Consider the following 14,776-nt stretch of genomic DNA (forward strand, 5'->3'; position numbering starts at 1 on the left):
TATGATTCCCTCCAATCAATACTCACTTTCCAATCCTGTATCCTATCACAGACAGGAACATAAATTGATGCATCAGCAAATTTAGTTTGTTGAGGATTTAACTAACCTTTGTCTCTCAGTCTCAATTCTTTAAACATATATATATATATACACACACACTGTAAATATATACATATTAAATCTGCTTATATAAATGTTAAGATATATAAGTAATTAAAGTAAATGCTTTAATGTCAATTAGTAGTTAAAAAGACTTATTTTCCATATTTGAAGAGTAGCAGTAGCTGGCATGCTGGATCATTGCCTCCCTTCTTTTTATGAAGCACACAACACTTTTATTCTGTCTGTTCAAAGGCTTCATTGCAGAGACATGAGAGAAAAGACACAGACAAAAATGAAGTGTGTGGAGTGGGTGTACTGCAGAAAAACGCACCATTGCACCAGGGAAGGAGTGAATGGGTTTTTTAAACAACATCCTAAATGCACTGGGGTTCATTGTATTGTCTCACTCTCACATGCCTTTCAGTTTACATCCCACTGCCTGATGCTATACTTGGCACTACTCCTTTTTCATTTTGTCTCTCTGTGTGACACAGAGCAAGGTTAGATTTATGGACTGTGTATTGATATGATGATGTATGGGGGCAATGTTTGGTCTTAAAAATCAGGCAGGCGGTGTCAGGGTGGAGGTTTTTCTTGTTGTTCACACCACGTCTGCAGTCAAACCAGACCGTCTCTGCCCCAACAAGATGAGTCTGAATTTCAGTGGAGAGCGTTACATCATGTCCAGACATAGTTGAGCACTTGTACATGCTATACTGTCACCTTCAAGCCCTTTTGTGATACTGCTTTAATGATATACAGTATCTTTATGTTTCCTTTGGGAGACAACTGCACAAGTATGAAATAGTGACTTAATCGAGGGGTCAGTACAGCAGTGTGGGAATTACAGTGAGCTGTGGCTGGCAGGTAGCATTTATGACCCTCAATCAAATCATTATTTTCGACTCATGCAGTCGTCTCACAACAGAAACAGAAAAACATGTCAATAACAACACCCACAGTGTGTTTTCGACAGATATCACAGAGAGTTGGAGGCCACAGAATGCAGCTTTATCTTGCTTTGAGAGTATCCAGCCATATTTGGCAATGTTGTCTGCAAGAGGAGGACAAAGAAGAGATTCAACCATTTCCGTGTTGTTTTGGTATTTATGAATGGTGAGCTTTTAGAAAATAATCTATAAAGCATCAATGAAAGTCTTGAAAGTATTTTCGGGACATTTTGCTTCTATTTAGAGAAGTGACAGGAAATGAAGCGAAACAGAGGAGCACTGATGTGTGTGTAACAAAAGGTCACTAGCTAGACTTCAATCAGGGCTTGGTCAGCATTTTAACGACTAGGCTACCTTGATGCCCCTAAAGCAAAATTGTTTTTTGAATTTTTAACCATGCGAGTGGCATATAGGTCTGCCAAACAGTTAGTTCACCACTGTGGTCCAGACTGACAAATTTCATCAACTGTAAAATGGATTGCATTGAACATTCGTGGTCCCAAGAGGATGAATCGTAATAACTTTGGTGAGCCACTGGGGCGCCATCATGAGGTTGACATTTGTGGTTTCAACAAGTGAAATGACTCAACTATTGAATAGATTGCCATTAAATCTGGTACAGACATTCATGTCATTTATGTTGGATTTTAATAACGTTTGCTGAGCCCCTGACTTTCATGTTGACCATTATCAGCTGCAGCCACACAATGTCGCTAGCATGGCTTTAAACTCTTATTCTTATTCATCTTGGAATTATGCTGTGTGTAAGATATTATTTTGTGTGCATTTTAAATGAGTTGCAGTCTATGAATGTTTCCCTTACTGATACCAGAAGCATACAGAGAACTGCAGTACTCAAGTCTTTGGGGAGATAAAGGCATGGATGACCTTATTTAAGTCAGCAAAGGACAGGAACAATCTGATCTTGGTTAGCTGTCTCAGCTGGACAAAACAGGACTGCACCACTATGTTCACCTGAGCGTCAAAATACATCTCTGAGTCAAAAATGACACCAAGGTTGAGGGCTTCTTTTTAAATGTTGTACGAAAAGGCGTCCAGACTAGTGGAGAGATTATTAAAGTAGCTAATACAATGACTTCTGATTTGGTGTTGTTTAACTGCGGAAAGTTATTAGACATACAGGCTTTCTTCTCAGCAAGGCAAGAGAGAATACAAGAAACATCGGCAGAACCAGCCTTTAATGGGATATACAACTTGGAGTCATCTGCATAGAATTGGAAATTAATATTATAACTTTGAAAGATTTTCCCCAGGCGTAGCATGTATATAATGAATAACATTGGCCTTAAGATCGACCCCTGGGGGACCCCACAAAAGAGCATGAGAGGCTTTTCAAAGGATAATAGAGAATGACCTATTTGACAGATAAGAGACAAACCAATCCAGGGCCACATCACTGATGCCAACATAGTTTTTCAAACGTCTAATTAAAACAAAGTGGTCCACAGTGTCAAAAGCTGAGCTGAGTTCAAGAAGAATTAAAACAGAGCACAGGCCTGAGTTGGCTGGAAGCAGCAAATGATTGGTGATCTTTTTCAGAGCATTCTCAGTACTGTGTAGGAAGTGGAAACCTGATTGAAATAAAAATTATTGACTTACTTAACTTGACATGGCATTGCTATTTTCTCTGCTGGTCTCTTTGACACAGTATTCATTCACTGAGTGGTTACAGGTCAAATGAGAACTAAATGTTGCTGCAGAAGGTCTCACATGTGTTACTGAAGAATGTGGTTATTGCATTCACTTGTCTGTGTGACTGATTATTTGACCCTGAGGAAGGTCTCTGTGTGTGTGTGTGGTCTTGCTTTTAATCATGTAGCCACCACAATAACGACTTTTTGCATATCAAAACAGTTGCACTGTGCCTTATATTTTTAGGGTGTACGTATTCCCCTCTTGTGAACATAATCTTCTTGTTATGATTTTAGGGGCCACCATAAACCTGTATTGAAATCTTAAATGTATAGTGCTGATCGTGCAATAGTATTTCTAGTGTTTTCTAGAAATTACCCCATTTAAATGCAGCTTTGGTCTGGTTTGGCTGTCTGTAATGTAAACAGTTCATTTAGATTAGGAGAATTAGGCTGAGCAGCACAGCTAATGTTTATTGCATATTTGAAATGGAGAGTAATCAGAGTTTTAGATTGGCATCTTTGACAGTGCAAAATATTGTGTGTATAAGTGTGTGTGTGCCTATACAGTCTCGTTCTTCACTGTCCTTCAGCAGTTCAACAATCTCATTTACATACTCATAAATCATTCACATCTGACATCTCTCTCACTCAAATCTACACACACAGACACACACACACACACACAACTGTGGGCATTGTGCTAATGAGATGTTTAAATACCTCTTTCAGCTAAAAAAAAAATCCACATTCCCATTTATAGATGGACGGATGGATTGTTTCACAGTACAATCTGTATATACCATATCATTCTTCATACTGAATGAAATATTCAGACCCAGCAGTGCAGCATTGAATGGAATACTATAAAATCTAATACTCTAAATATCCATATACATGATGTATGGTATGTGGTGTTGTTGGAAACTTTGGGGTCTCTACTGGAATTATGTTGTTATATTATATATTTCAAACATAGTTGAAATAAATATGCTAGGTATTTTGGACAATGGGAGTTTGTTCCATCCTCAATTTGCTTTTTGAGTCTAATGTAAATAAATATGCTGTATATGTTTATATGTTTATTATGTTGGAAAGCTTCGACTTTTTTCCTATGCAGTTAGTTTGGGATGTGGTCATAATTTATCTAAAAGAAAGTTGAAATTTTCAATTCAAATAATTATTTCTTCTCACTGGATATCTTCAGCTCAAGAGTGTTGCTTGTTCAGATGTTTCTGCAGATGTGATTTAGGAACACGTGTTCTGCGATGCTTTCTGTTTCTATTGTTTTGTTCAGCCACCATACAAACATGATGGCAGTGAGACATAGAGAATCGGGCAGTTAGCAGAAGTGTATTATCCATGGATGACATATCGACATACCGCGGAAAGGTCACCAGACACATGGGGTCAAAGGTGATGGGTCAACATCAGTGAGTGAGGGCAGATTGGCTTCTGTGAGGGAGAGAGACCAAAATACATATGAAGAAACAACACAACAAGAAAATATAAAATACACAAAATATATTAAGAAATGTGATGTTAGAGGCAAATTTTCAGATAGGTAATCAGACAGACAACATAAAGCAAAACTAGACTCAGACAACTTCAAACTAAAACTGGAAACAGGACAAGATGCTGAGACAAAGACCAAACTGACAGAACGAGCAGACCGAAATCAAGAACAAACAAGAACCATAAGAAACCAAGTTCAGACAAGCACACAGACAAAACAGACAGACATGCAGATCAACCCCAAAACAAGCATTCAACAACGGCCACAGACCATTTCTACATTAGACAGGAACAGGAGTGTGCTGATACAAAACCAAAACCATGGAGATAGGAAAACTAGACTGAAACAAGAATCAAAACACAGAAGACAGAGCAGACAAGGCAAAAATAATTACAAACACTAGCTGTGTTTCCATCAACCATTTTTCTAAGATCCATGGCCCTCAGGTTCATGCGTTTTGTTTTGTGGTTTGGAACACATACGTCTTGTAAATTACAGCCATGTGTAACGTCAACTACTGACGTAACTACACTTGCTGTAGCCTTGGGCGAGTTCAATCTCAAAACGTTTTGCTCCGGTTTGCAACATTTTCGGATCGAACGACATGTTTCCTTGCAACGTTGCGTAACGTTCTGCAACGGGCTTCGAGGTATGTTTTCTCCCGTTTGGTGGGCGTATCACAGGTGTTACCCTATCAGCAGCGACAAATTTGTAAACACAACAGTGTTAAAAGGGCAGGGTGTTCAGGGAACCACCATTTCCGTTGAAAAAGACGTTTTGCTACGTTCTGTCTGCGCTGAACTCGGCCCTGGTGTATTCGCTCCAAACCAGCTGATGAAAACGCACATATTTCTCATTTTCTTTTTCCCCCCTCCCTTTTTTTGTGACATTTCAAAAGCCCGCTTAAAATTTGCATGACAATCAGATGGAAACATGGCTACAGACAGACTCATACCACGATTGTGACAAATGCTAATGTTAAACAGATATAATCACCATCTCAGTTTAGCATGCTAACGTTAGCTAATTAGCAATGAACACAACATACAGCTCAGGCTGATGGGAATGTTGTTAGTTTTGCAGGTATTTGGTCATAAACCTTATGAAAGTATTGGACAAACTGGAATTCTGACCTGCTGGTGGCGCTAAATGAAAAGTTAGAGGATTCATCCTCTGGGGACGCTGGACTCTGTTTCAAATTTCATACCAATCCATCCAACATCCAGTCTGGGGACCATGAACGTTTGCACAAACGTTTGTGGCAATCCAACAAATACTAATCTGAGATATCTAAGTCTGGACCAAAGTGGTGGAACAACCGACATCCCTACAGCCACGCTTCTGACTAAATCTTCAAAATACTGACAATCAACCACTGACAACTGTAAGCAGTATTTTCCTTTAAAACTCCGCTGAACTCTGGAGACATCGCTGTCTCATTTTATGTCTTTGACTCTCTTTCCTTTGGTCGTCAATCCAAAGTTGGTTTATGACCAAACTTTACCATATTTTATTTGCAGTAATATCACAGAAATCCTTCTCTGACTTTAACCATGTTGAAGTTGCTGTGTGCAGATATTGTGAAAAGCCACAATCTTGGAAACATTGGCCTCTGGATGTAATCTGCAGTTTTGAAGAATTGACAAATATTAATGTTCTTATCTGGCAACAGGGTTGGTGAGCCTGAACATGACCAGAGACTGCAAACAAGCTTTGTCCACAAGAAATAACAATGCATAACGTCTAAATAATGTGTATTGAAAGTCTGTCTAAAACACGAAAGAGTGTGTACACTAGCACAGTATGTGCATGTGCTCTGTTTGAGGAGACAGTGTAAAAACAAACACACACACGGCCTGCTCATTCCAACACTGTGTTTAACAGCTCACTTAGTCAACTAGTGACCCCTGCAAACCATCCACATTCATATGATAAGCAAGTCAAATACAAAGACAACCAAACACACACACACACACACACACACACACACACACGAACACACACACGAACACACACACGCACACACGCACAAGACACATAATTAACAAGTCAGCTGAGCAGCCAACCAGGAAGTAGTTTGTCAGTTAGCCTGTTAGTCTGTCAATCAGTGATTTAGGCACCTAATAAGTCTTTCAGTATAATATAACGTGACTGACACAGGGTGGCACTCACACCCTGCTTGTGTACATGTAATCGAGGATTCATTTGCAGACAGCATTCATAACTACATCTCCCATGATTCATGTTGTTGACAGAATACTTGGTTAAATTGACTAGATGCTTGTGTTTTACTGTCTGCTGAGAAAATCCATCCCCCCATTTTTTCAGCTTTTTTGAAAGAACGATTGAAGAAACCGTCAAAAGGAAAGAAGCTTGTTTAATTAAGCAGAGCGGAACAAAGGCTGGCTTTAAAAGGGCGCGGGACATCAAGTCTCTACATGCCCAAAATGTGATTTTTAAACTTCAATAACCACCAAGATAACATCAAACAGTAAACGAAAACCCAGGCACCAAAAGCAACCATTAAAAATCCAACACGTCCTCATACTTAAACAACTAAATAGGTAGATTGTAGAGTAAATTCAAGTACAACAACATATATGACCTTTGAAAAATACACAGATGTGTAAGAGCCATGGCAAATAACAGTCCAGAGACAAGCTACTAGACGTTAAGAAGGCCGACGCTATGTAAGTCCCATGACAATTTAACACATGGTAAACGTTGTGAAAGTGTGAGATTTTTGTTAGTAAAAAGTACATTACGTGAGTCATGTGGCGAAAGTCATCTACGGAAGTTATTTAACTTTTGTGTACACAGGGCTCAAACCTTAGTCTCCTGAGTGAAAGTCCTGAGTTCAACCTGTCCAATCACCTCCTTACACAGACATTATTGCTCTTTATACATAAATATGGGTCATAATAAGCTCCTGTTTTTCTGGTGAGGACGGGCTGCCAAAAAGTGATATCACAGACATTACATTCAAGTTTTTATGCCTTTTACCTTTTTTTAGTTTGCACGGACGGATATTCAGTTTTCCAACATTCAGTTTCAAATGTCTGTACAGAACAGTATAGTTGAGTGATAATTTGTCTGTAATCTGAGCCAGTCTGAATTCCATTAGCGAGTCTTGTCACAGCATTACCATACTGAGTGATGCTATATTTTTATGTGCTCAGAAACATCTTAAGTCACCATTCCAATTATGCACACAAACTCTGCTATAACAGATCAATATTATAGGATAAACTATGCTATAATAATTTTTCAAATCCCACAAAAAAAACAACAACAACAGTGTGTTAGTTTGTCTCTCAATGCTTGATTTCCTGTCTGCGGCTCTCAGCCTGAAGCCCATTGGCTCCTACACTGGAGATGCAAATCCTTAAAAGCAGCTCACAAATATATAGTTTCATTTTGAAAAAAATGAGAGTAATTTCCCGTAAGGTGCTGGCCACTGTAGAATCAGCTTCATTGACCAAGTATGTGAACACATGCAAGGAATATAACTCTAGTTTTAACTTGCTCTCAGTGTTGCACACAGAACAATTTACAGGAAGACAGAAATAAACGGAAAGCCGAAAACAAGGACAAAAAGATGAACAAAGACAGGTAAACATAAACATTTAGCTTTAATGGACATACAAGCAGGTGAAACAAATAGATGCGAATATAAAATAATGAAACAACAATGTTCAACAACATTCAATGTCATTTTGTAAGTAAATACATATTGCTCTAGTATATACAGTATATATGAAAATGTGTGTCAAGTCTTCAACTTCATGCCTTGCTCATGACCCTTGACCATTCCTGCCATACCAGGCGACTTTCACTACTTTAGGTTGTTCTAATGCACTGGTGCCTACTGTAACATTCAGGAGACTTATGAAACAAAAGGTTAGGCCCCTGAATGGCCCAGTGTCAAGGATTACTTCTCAGACAAATTCTCCATCAACAAAGCCTCCATTGTGCCCCATCAAGCCCTCGAATTAGCAGCGGGGGCGACTGCACGCTTAACTGGGCTTGACAGCGCAACCACTCTCCCAGACCTCTCTGAAGATTTAGGCCCTACTCAGATTGTTTCCATTTCAAATGTTGAGGAAAAAAAAAAAATAGAAAGAATAAAATGAAATGTATAGATTAAATGAAAAGTAAATCCAATTGATATCTCTGGGGAATCTAAATAGATTATTATGGATGTAAACTGAACTGTCTATAATCTATTTAAAAGCATGGATTAGACTGCAGCACATCTGTCAGAAAAAATCTGAATGTTTGAGGTATATTTTTTGGCTTGTTTCTTGGTTAAAGGCAGGACTTTATTAGTGATGTTAAGCTGTGAACATGTCCTTTTATTTCCCATTGTTTTTAAAGGCATGGTTGGCTTTTTAAAAAATGTTCCTTCAATTTAAACCTAAAATTTAAACCCATGGGACCGAGTTTAAGGTCCCATTGTCAAGTCAGAAAAATACAGAGCAAGACTTCCTGATAAAATTTTCAAAATAAAATCACCTCATCTGGTGCATCTTTCACTTTCTCATCTTTTTTTTTCTTTTTCTTTTTTTCTGGACCAGACTTGTAATATTATGTTTTATATTAATGTTTCTTGAGAAATATTGAATAAAATAAAAACATTTTTTATATGTGTAGTTTTATGGAGCCAAATTAACTCTGTGAATTAAAGTGAATTAAACTGTTCCAGAAATTATGTAAAGTTTGCACAAAGCATGAGGCTACTGCCAACTTATAATTTTAAAACTTCAGGAATAACAACTAATGGAAATTTTATCTCCAAGGATTTATTGATTTCATATGTTTTCTCACCAAAACCACACATTTTTCTTTACCCTTTTCATCTCTGTTTTGATGTTGCATTGCAAGTTTTTGTCCTTATATCAGTCATGCAAATTTGACTGGGTGGTCCATTTTTATTTTCCCCAAACAGCCAATGTACCAGACTGTACAGATGTTAGCTGGAAACGTATAACTGACTAGTCTTGAAACTTATCTGGAAATTTTCTTTTATTATTTTTCTCCAGACTTTTCCTCTCATCTCTGTACATGCATGCAATAGAGTCACAAAGCTTTGGGATGACTCAACCTTTTGTTTGTTTTTTTTAACTCCAATTGAAACATTCTCTTTGCCTTAATTTGTGCCATCCAGAGCAAATATCCACTGAGTCTTTGCAGCCTATAAACTCACGACTCCAAACCAAAGTTGCTTGCCATTCAGTCACCATACAGAGGATTAATCATTTTGATAGATAGATAGATAGATAGATAGATAGATAGATAGATAGATAGATAGATAGATTTTCATCCACCTGACACTGTTTTTTCTGGTTCTTGCACTTGTGCATTCTCCACCATTAAGGAAGATGCTTTTACTTTGAAAGGAAAACAAACCATGCTTCTGGTATTAATGAGGCAACTTCTCGCTGACTTGACTGACTTGTATAAACCTATGGGCATTGGGGGTTTCGTATTGGGAGGAGGAGGAGGAGGAGGAAGAAGAAGGAGAAAAAAAAGCCCTCATCCTGATATTCCTCAGTTTTCCGTATCGCGCCTTGCAGCAGAGCTCCTGGCTGAAGATCCGGCTGAATGTGTGCGCAGCAGTGGAAACAGAAAACGCACACTCCTGCCATTAAAAACTGCTTGTGTGTGTGTGTTGGTGAAGACATGAATTACACCTGAGCTGGGCATGTAGTTTACCGGTTTCCTGGGCGTGGGAAGGACGAAGAAAGCAGCCTGTCTACTTGTTTGTCGTGGGAATATTGTTGAAGTAAACTTCAGCAGTGACTGAAGCAGCTGCGCAGCTCAGCTAGACGTTCATTTCGCTCCAGTTTGACTCTTCCAGAGCAGTTTCCTCAAAATCAGGATGTAAATTTGGGAACTTTTTTTGAAGGACCGTTTATTTTCTAACTTTTGATACCTTTTGCGGAATACAGACAGACACCACGGCTGTACAGTGAGAGGGATATCAGCTGCAAATCCAGAGGTAAGCAGCATTTGCCTGTTCGATACTTTATACCGCCGCTGCCATGAATATAAATTTAGCTGTTTTCACAATAAACCTAGGCTATTCCTCTACAGCACCAGTCTCCAAAGACTCTCACAACAGGAAAGGCTTTAGGGGGTTTAAAGGTTTGTAAGGCAGGCACTTGTGATTTCTTATCAAAGCGCTTCGTTCCCTTTTCCCATGTTCAGAGAACGTCATGCCGAACTCCGCTCACAAAACTTCAAATTTAATTATTTATTGATTGTTGGCGAATGTAAAACGCACCATGGGGACAGCATTTGCCATGTTTTACAAATATAATTGAAGTATTGGATATTCGGCCTGCAACTTTTCAACCAAGTAGCGCGTTATTTTGAGAAACTTTTGGAATGGATTTTTTCTGCAAGTCCCTGAACTGTTAATGTAACAAGCTGCGTAGTGGAAGACATTGTGGCGTTTAGGTGGCGGGTGCATTTAAAAGCGGAATGACGTTTATTTTAAAAAAGTGTTGCGCGACGTTTTGTATTTTAAACCCGAAATGAAGGCTGGGCTGTAAGTGGTTCCTCACAGGAGCTTGAACCTGTTTTGGGTGTACTAGTGTTTGCTTATGGGTAAGGTAATAATTAATTTCCACATTTCCAAACAGAGTCTGGCGTGATGGTCTATGCATAAGGGAGACAACGGAATGTGTTGGGACAAATCAATGCACAGAACATCTGGAGCCTCAGTGAGTGGGCTGATCCTGTTGAGCGGGTGACACGGCTCCAATAAAGTACTCCAGACTGGGCTAACTTCTTCCAGTGTTAACTTCACATTCTGGCACTTCAAACAGCTGAACAAAGACCATTATCTATTATCGATTCTCCTCATTAAATCTATACCAATTCCAGGGAGGATAATTAGCAGTAAAGATGTTAAAGCTCTGAAGAACTGTCAGATATATATTCTTAAAACTGTATACTTTTAGTGAATTGTGGTGGAAACAGATGTTATTTTTGATGACACTATTGATCAGAAGTGCTCAAACCATTACAGCAGCAGCCAGATAATGATTGTGCTTAGTCACATATTTGGCTCCAAAGGTCATTTAAACACATTAACCCCCTCACATAGTGAATCTTTTGAAAATACTGTGCTGTGGCCATCTGCTTCCAAGCATCGCTGTGCATGATGGAAAGGTAATTGCCCATGGTGTCAGTTAATGGATTAGAATAGCTTCAGCACTGCACCTTTAAGCTCTGAAGCCATAAAACCATTATAGCTACAGCGGCACCGCTCTGTTTAAGCTCAGGTTGTTTAATGTTATGGCTAATATGATGCTCCGATCACTCAAGCATGCTGTTTCAAGGCTGCTTGAACAGTTCATTGTCATGTTTAATTTTCTGCTATCACCATTGTGGGGGGGGAGTATGGATGTGCATTTGTTTTGGAGTTATTGCATTTATTGAACATTTGCACTTATTACAATTTTAGGTGCATGGCATGGCGACAGACTCTCTAGGAAGAAATATATCAAAAATGTCCTTTAAAACACAAACCTAGCAGCAAACAGCAGACCCAGGCTTCCAGCATCAATACCAGTAATGAAAATGTGTCCTAAAGCTCATTGCTGCTGCTTGTTCAATTAATGTTTTCAAGGAAATAGCAGTTCTAATGTGTTCTTAAAGCAAACCATTGTTGAAATGCTTCCGCTTTGTTTTGAATTAGCTCTTCAGTAAATCCTTTTTATTTATTTTTTTTATGTTTAGCTAGAAGCCAGGCGATTTCAGTAAAAGACAAATGCCGCCACACACAGCACAATACATACACTATCCATCACTATTTTGTGGACTGACTGAAGTTAGTTGGTGAGTGGCTGAACTTTATGTTGAATAGCCTTAGGGACAAACTGTGAAGTGTTTTTTACATTATTTTCTGACTTGGAAATGAGGCACAGAGTTCTTGGCAGTTTTTACAAATAGGAATGAAAGGGCAATGACCTCCTTTTTTATTAATGTATTCATAAGACATTCACAATCTTGGAAGGTCAGCAGGTTTATTAGGTATTTTGGATCTTGCTTGGTTCTGATAAACAAGATTTTGCATTTGGTCGCAGAGCTCTGGGATTCCTGATATTGACTTCTTCTTCTCTTATCTGTTTGTTTTTTAACTGGACTTCACTCTGATCTGGAGGTGTAGTCAGACCAGATTTGGCAAGATGAAAGGTGACTCATATGTTGTAGCGAAACCCAGATGGGGCTGCTAATGATGTGGGCAGGGTTGCAGGTAATTCTGTCGGTTCCTGTCTTTAATATTGATGTGTCTTTTGATTAGTCCCATTAGTGACCAAGCTTGGTTACTGACAGTGAGCAAGCTTGCTAGCTTGGAGAGCTTTTCCCCCTTTCAATAGTTCTTTATAGAATGAAATGATGCACAGAAGATGCCAAGGGAAGAGAAAAGGCCATCAACATACTGAGATATTAATGATTGAATGATTTACTTTACCTTACATCCTCCGACCAGTGGCGATATACATGCATGAGAGGAGCCTGAGGAGAGAGGTTTCAAGAACCTAAGTTTCTCCCCTTCTGGTGGACCACCGCAGGGCTTTATTTCAGAAAAAATACGTACAGTAGTTAACGGCGAGAGACCACTAGTGTGTTGATGCCCTGAATTACCAAAGCAATTGTAGTTTGTTGTAAAATTGTGAAAAGATGTAATTAGAAAGACCACAAACCCAAAAGTCATGTATGTGAAGTCGTAACTTTTTCTCTCAATGACGGAAGTGTCGAAGAGTTATCGTGAGCCAGGTTCAGGTGTGATGAAGAAGTTTCGGGGTCTGATGAAAACTTGGCTGAGGAGATACAGCGCAAGCAAACAACATGTGAACACATCAAATGCCAACACCAAATCTGAAGGATAACATCTTTTGGTCCCTTTTATGTTTCTGTCTTCCCTCTAATGCCTGTAGGTTTCCCTCTTAGGTCATCTTTAACAGGCCTTAACCTAGAATAACAAATCTATCTGATGTTAAGACTCCAATGCTTTGTCATATTGAAATCTATTACTGTCCATCAGTTGTACTCTAATCTGTGGAGCCAGGAAGTTCTTGTAAACATTCATGTAAGACTCAACCTTGTAAAATTCCCAGAAAACACTGATATCTTCTAGCCTGACACCTGAGCTACTGTCTCTTCCTTATCAGTTTAACTGTTGTCTTCTTAACAAGGTCCGTGAACACTTTTGGGGTCAGCTAATGACTCCTCTAGACCTGTCTTACCTTTCCCTGTTACATCAATTAAGACCCCTAAGAATATTCTTTAACATAAAGCTAACACCTGTCCTAACGTAACGGCATCGTGCCTGTGTGTGTTTTGTACCAGAATATAAACATACGAGCATCATGGCCAGACTTGTAATAAAAAAAATCATTTAATATTTTACGTGTTGCTAGTCCCTTAGCTAGCAAAACTCTTGCACTATGGCTCCGCCCACCTGTGTTTTAATGAACCAATGAGATTTGTTCAACGTCAGGGGGAATGATTGTGTTGATAAATCCTTAATCTTCCTGAGAGCATTAATGGTGCGTACACAGAAACCTGTTTAGGTGGAATGCAGGCGGCCGGTTGAGTAACTCTGCTACTGTCACAATCACATGGCTGTTTGTCTTCACACAGAAAGTTGACGTTTCCTGAGGCCGACAGTAAACTCTGAATAAAATGAAGTAAAATTATTATAACGTGTGTACGCACAGAGAACATACTGAACCCAAAACTACCATGGTGTAAAATCATGTCAACACCTCTGTGTTTATGCAGGACCTTTTAATCTATAATAATGAATCATATTTTATACGTTGATCACGTGGTTTGTATGTAAAATCAAAGTAACTAGTAACTGTAGTTGTAAATAAATGTAGTGAAGTAACAAGTACAATATTTCCCTTTGAAATGTAGCAGAGTAGAAGTATAAAAGCCATAAATTGCAAATACTCAACTAAGTGGAACACAAGTCTTTGCTTCAGTTTTTTTTATGTTTGATTTTGCTTACAATTACTAATTTGTGTTGTATTGACATTGGAAAATAGCCACATTAATATCACGATAATTAGCCCTAGTTGGACTACAACATACATGTTGCGTTAAGCTGCTGGCTACATATAAAAGAGAATAAGTAAGAGTAAGTAATGGTTAAGGATAAAGTAAAGAGAGTGATTGATTAAATGCACTTAAAGTTCCTAGAGCTTTGTGTTCAACAGACTGTTTTTATGGCTTCATAATATAGCATTTGCTGTCTAATCTATGATCATAGGCTTTGTGCAAACTGAAAACACAATGTTAGAGATAAAACTGTCTCGAACAGATGGGCGTCATGCTCCCACTACTGACCGTCTGCTGTCTGCCGCGGAGTTGGCTCAGGCTTTCTGCAGCATGTGTTGAGTCACTCAATAAGAAAAACTTTCAGTTTACAGTAATTGTTGGCTGCTTGATCAGTGCACATCTTCTTCATATGTATATAATAACAGTTGTATTCTACAGTTGTCAAGCTTATAGAGCATCTTGAAAACTTATTTTTA

General features: G+C 38.7%; 1 protein-coding gene across 4 annotated transcripts in view; it reads left to right on the plus strand.

Annotated features, from left to right (window-relative positions):
* Positions 1–9,739: 9,739 nt before the first annotated feature.
* Positions 9,740–14,776, plus strand: part of plxnb2a.1 (plexin b2a, tandem duplicate 1) — a 184,073-nt gene continuing 179,036 nt past the window's right edge. For 2 of the 4 annotated variants that reach the window (XM_038738306.1, XM_038738308.1), the window contains exon 1: positions 9,740–10,221. The gene's annotated coding sequence lies outside the window, so the exon portion shown is untranslated. Of the gene's footprint in view, positions 10,222–11,334; positions 11,400–14,776 lie in introns of those variants that run through there. The other 2 variants (XM_038738307.1, XM_038738309.1) reach the window with 2 other exon arrangements.

This window comes from Micropterus salmoides, unplaced genomic scaffold (genome assembly GCF_014851395.1).
Source record: "Micropterus salmoides isolate LMB-PRFRI ecotype aquatic unplaced genomic scaffold, ASM1485139v1 Ms_hic_scaffold_23, whole genome shotgun sequence".
In the NCBI taxonomy this organism is placed as follows: domain Eukaryota; kingdom Metazoa; phylum Chordata; class Actinopteri; order Centrarchiformes; family Centrarchidae; genus Micropterus; species Micropterus salmoides.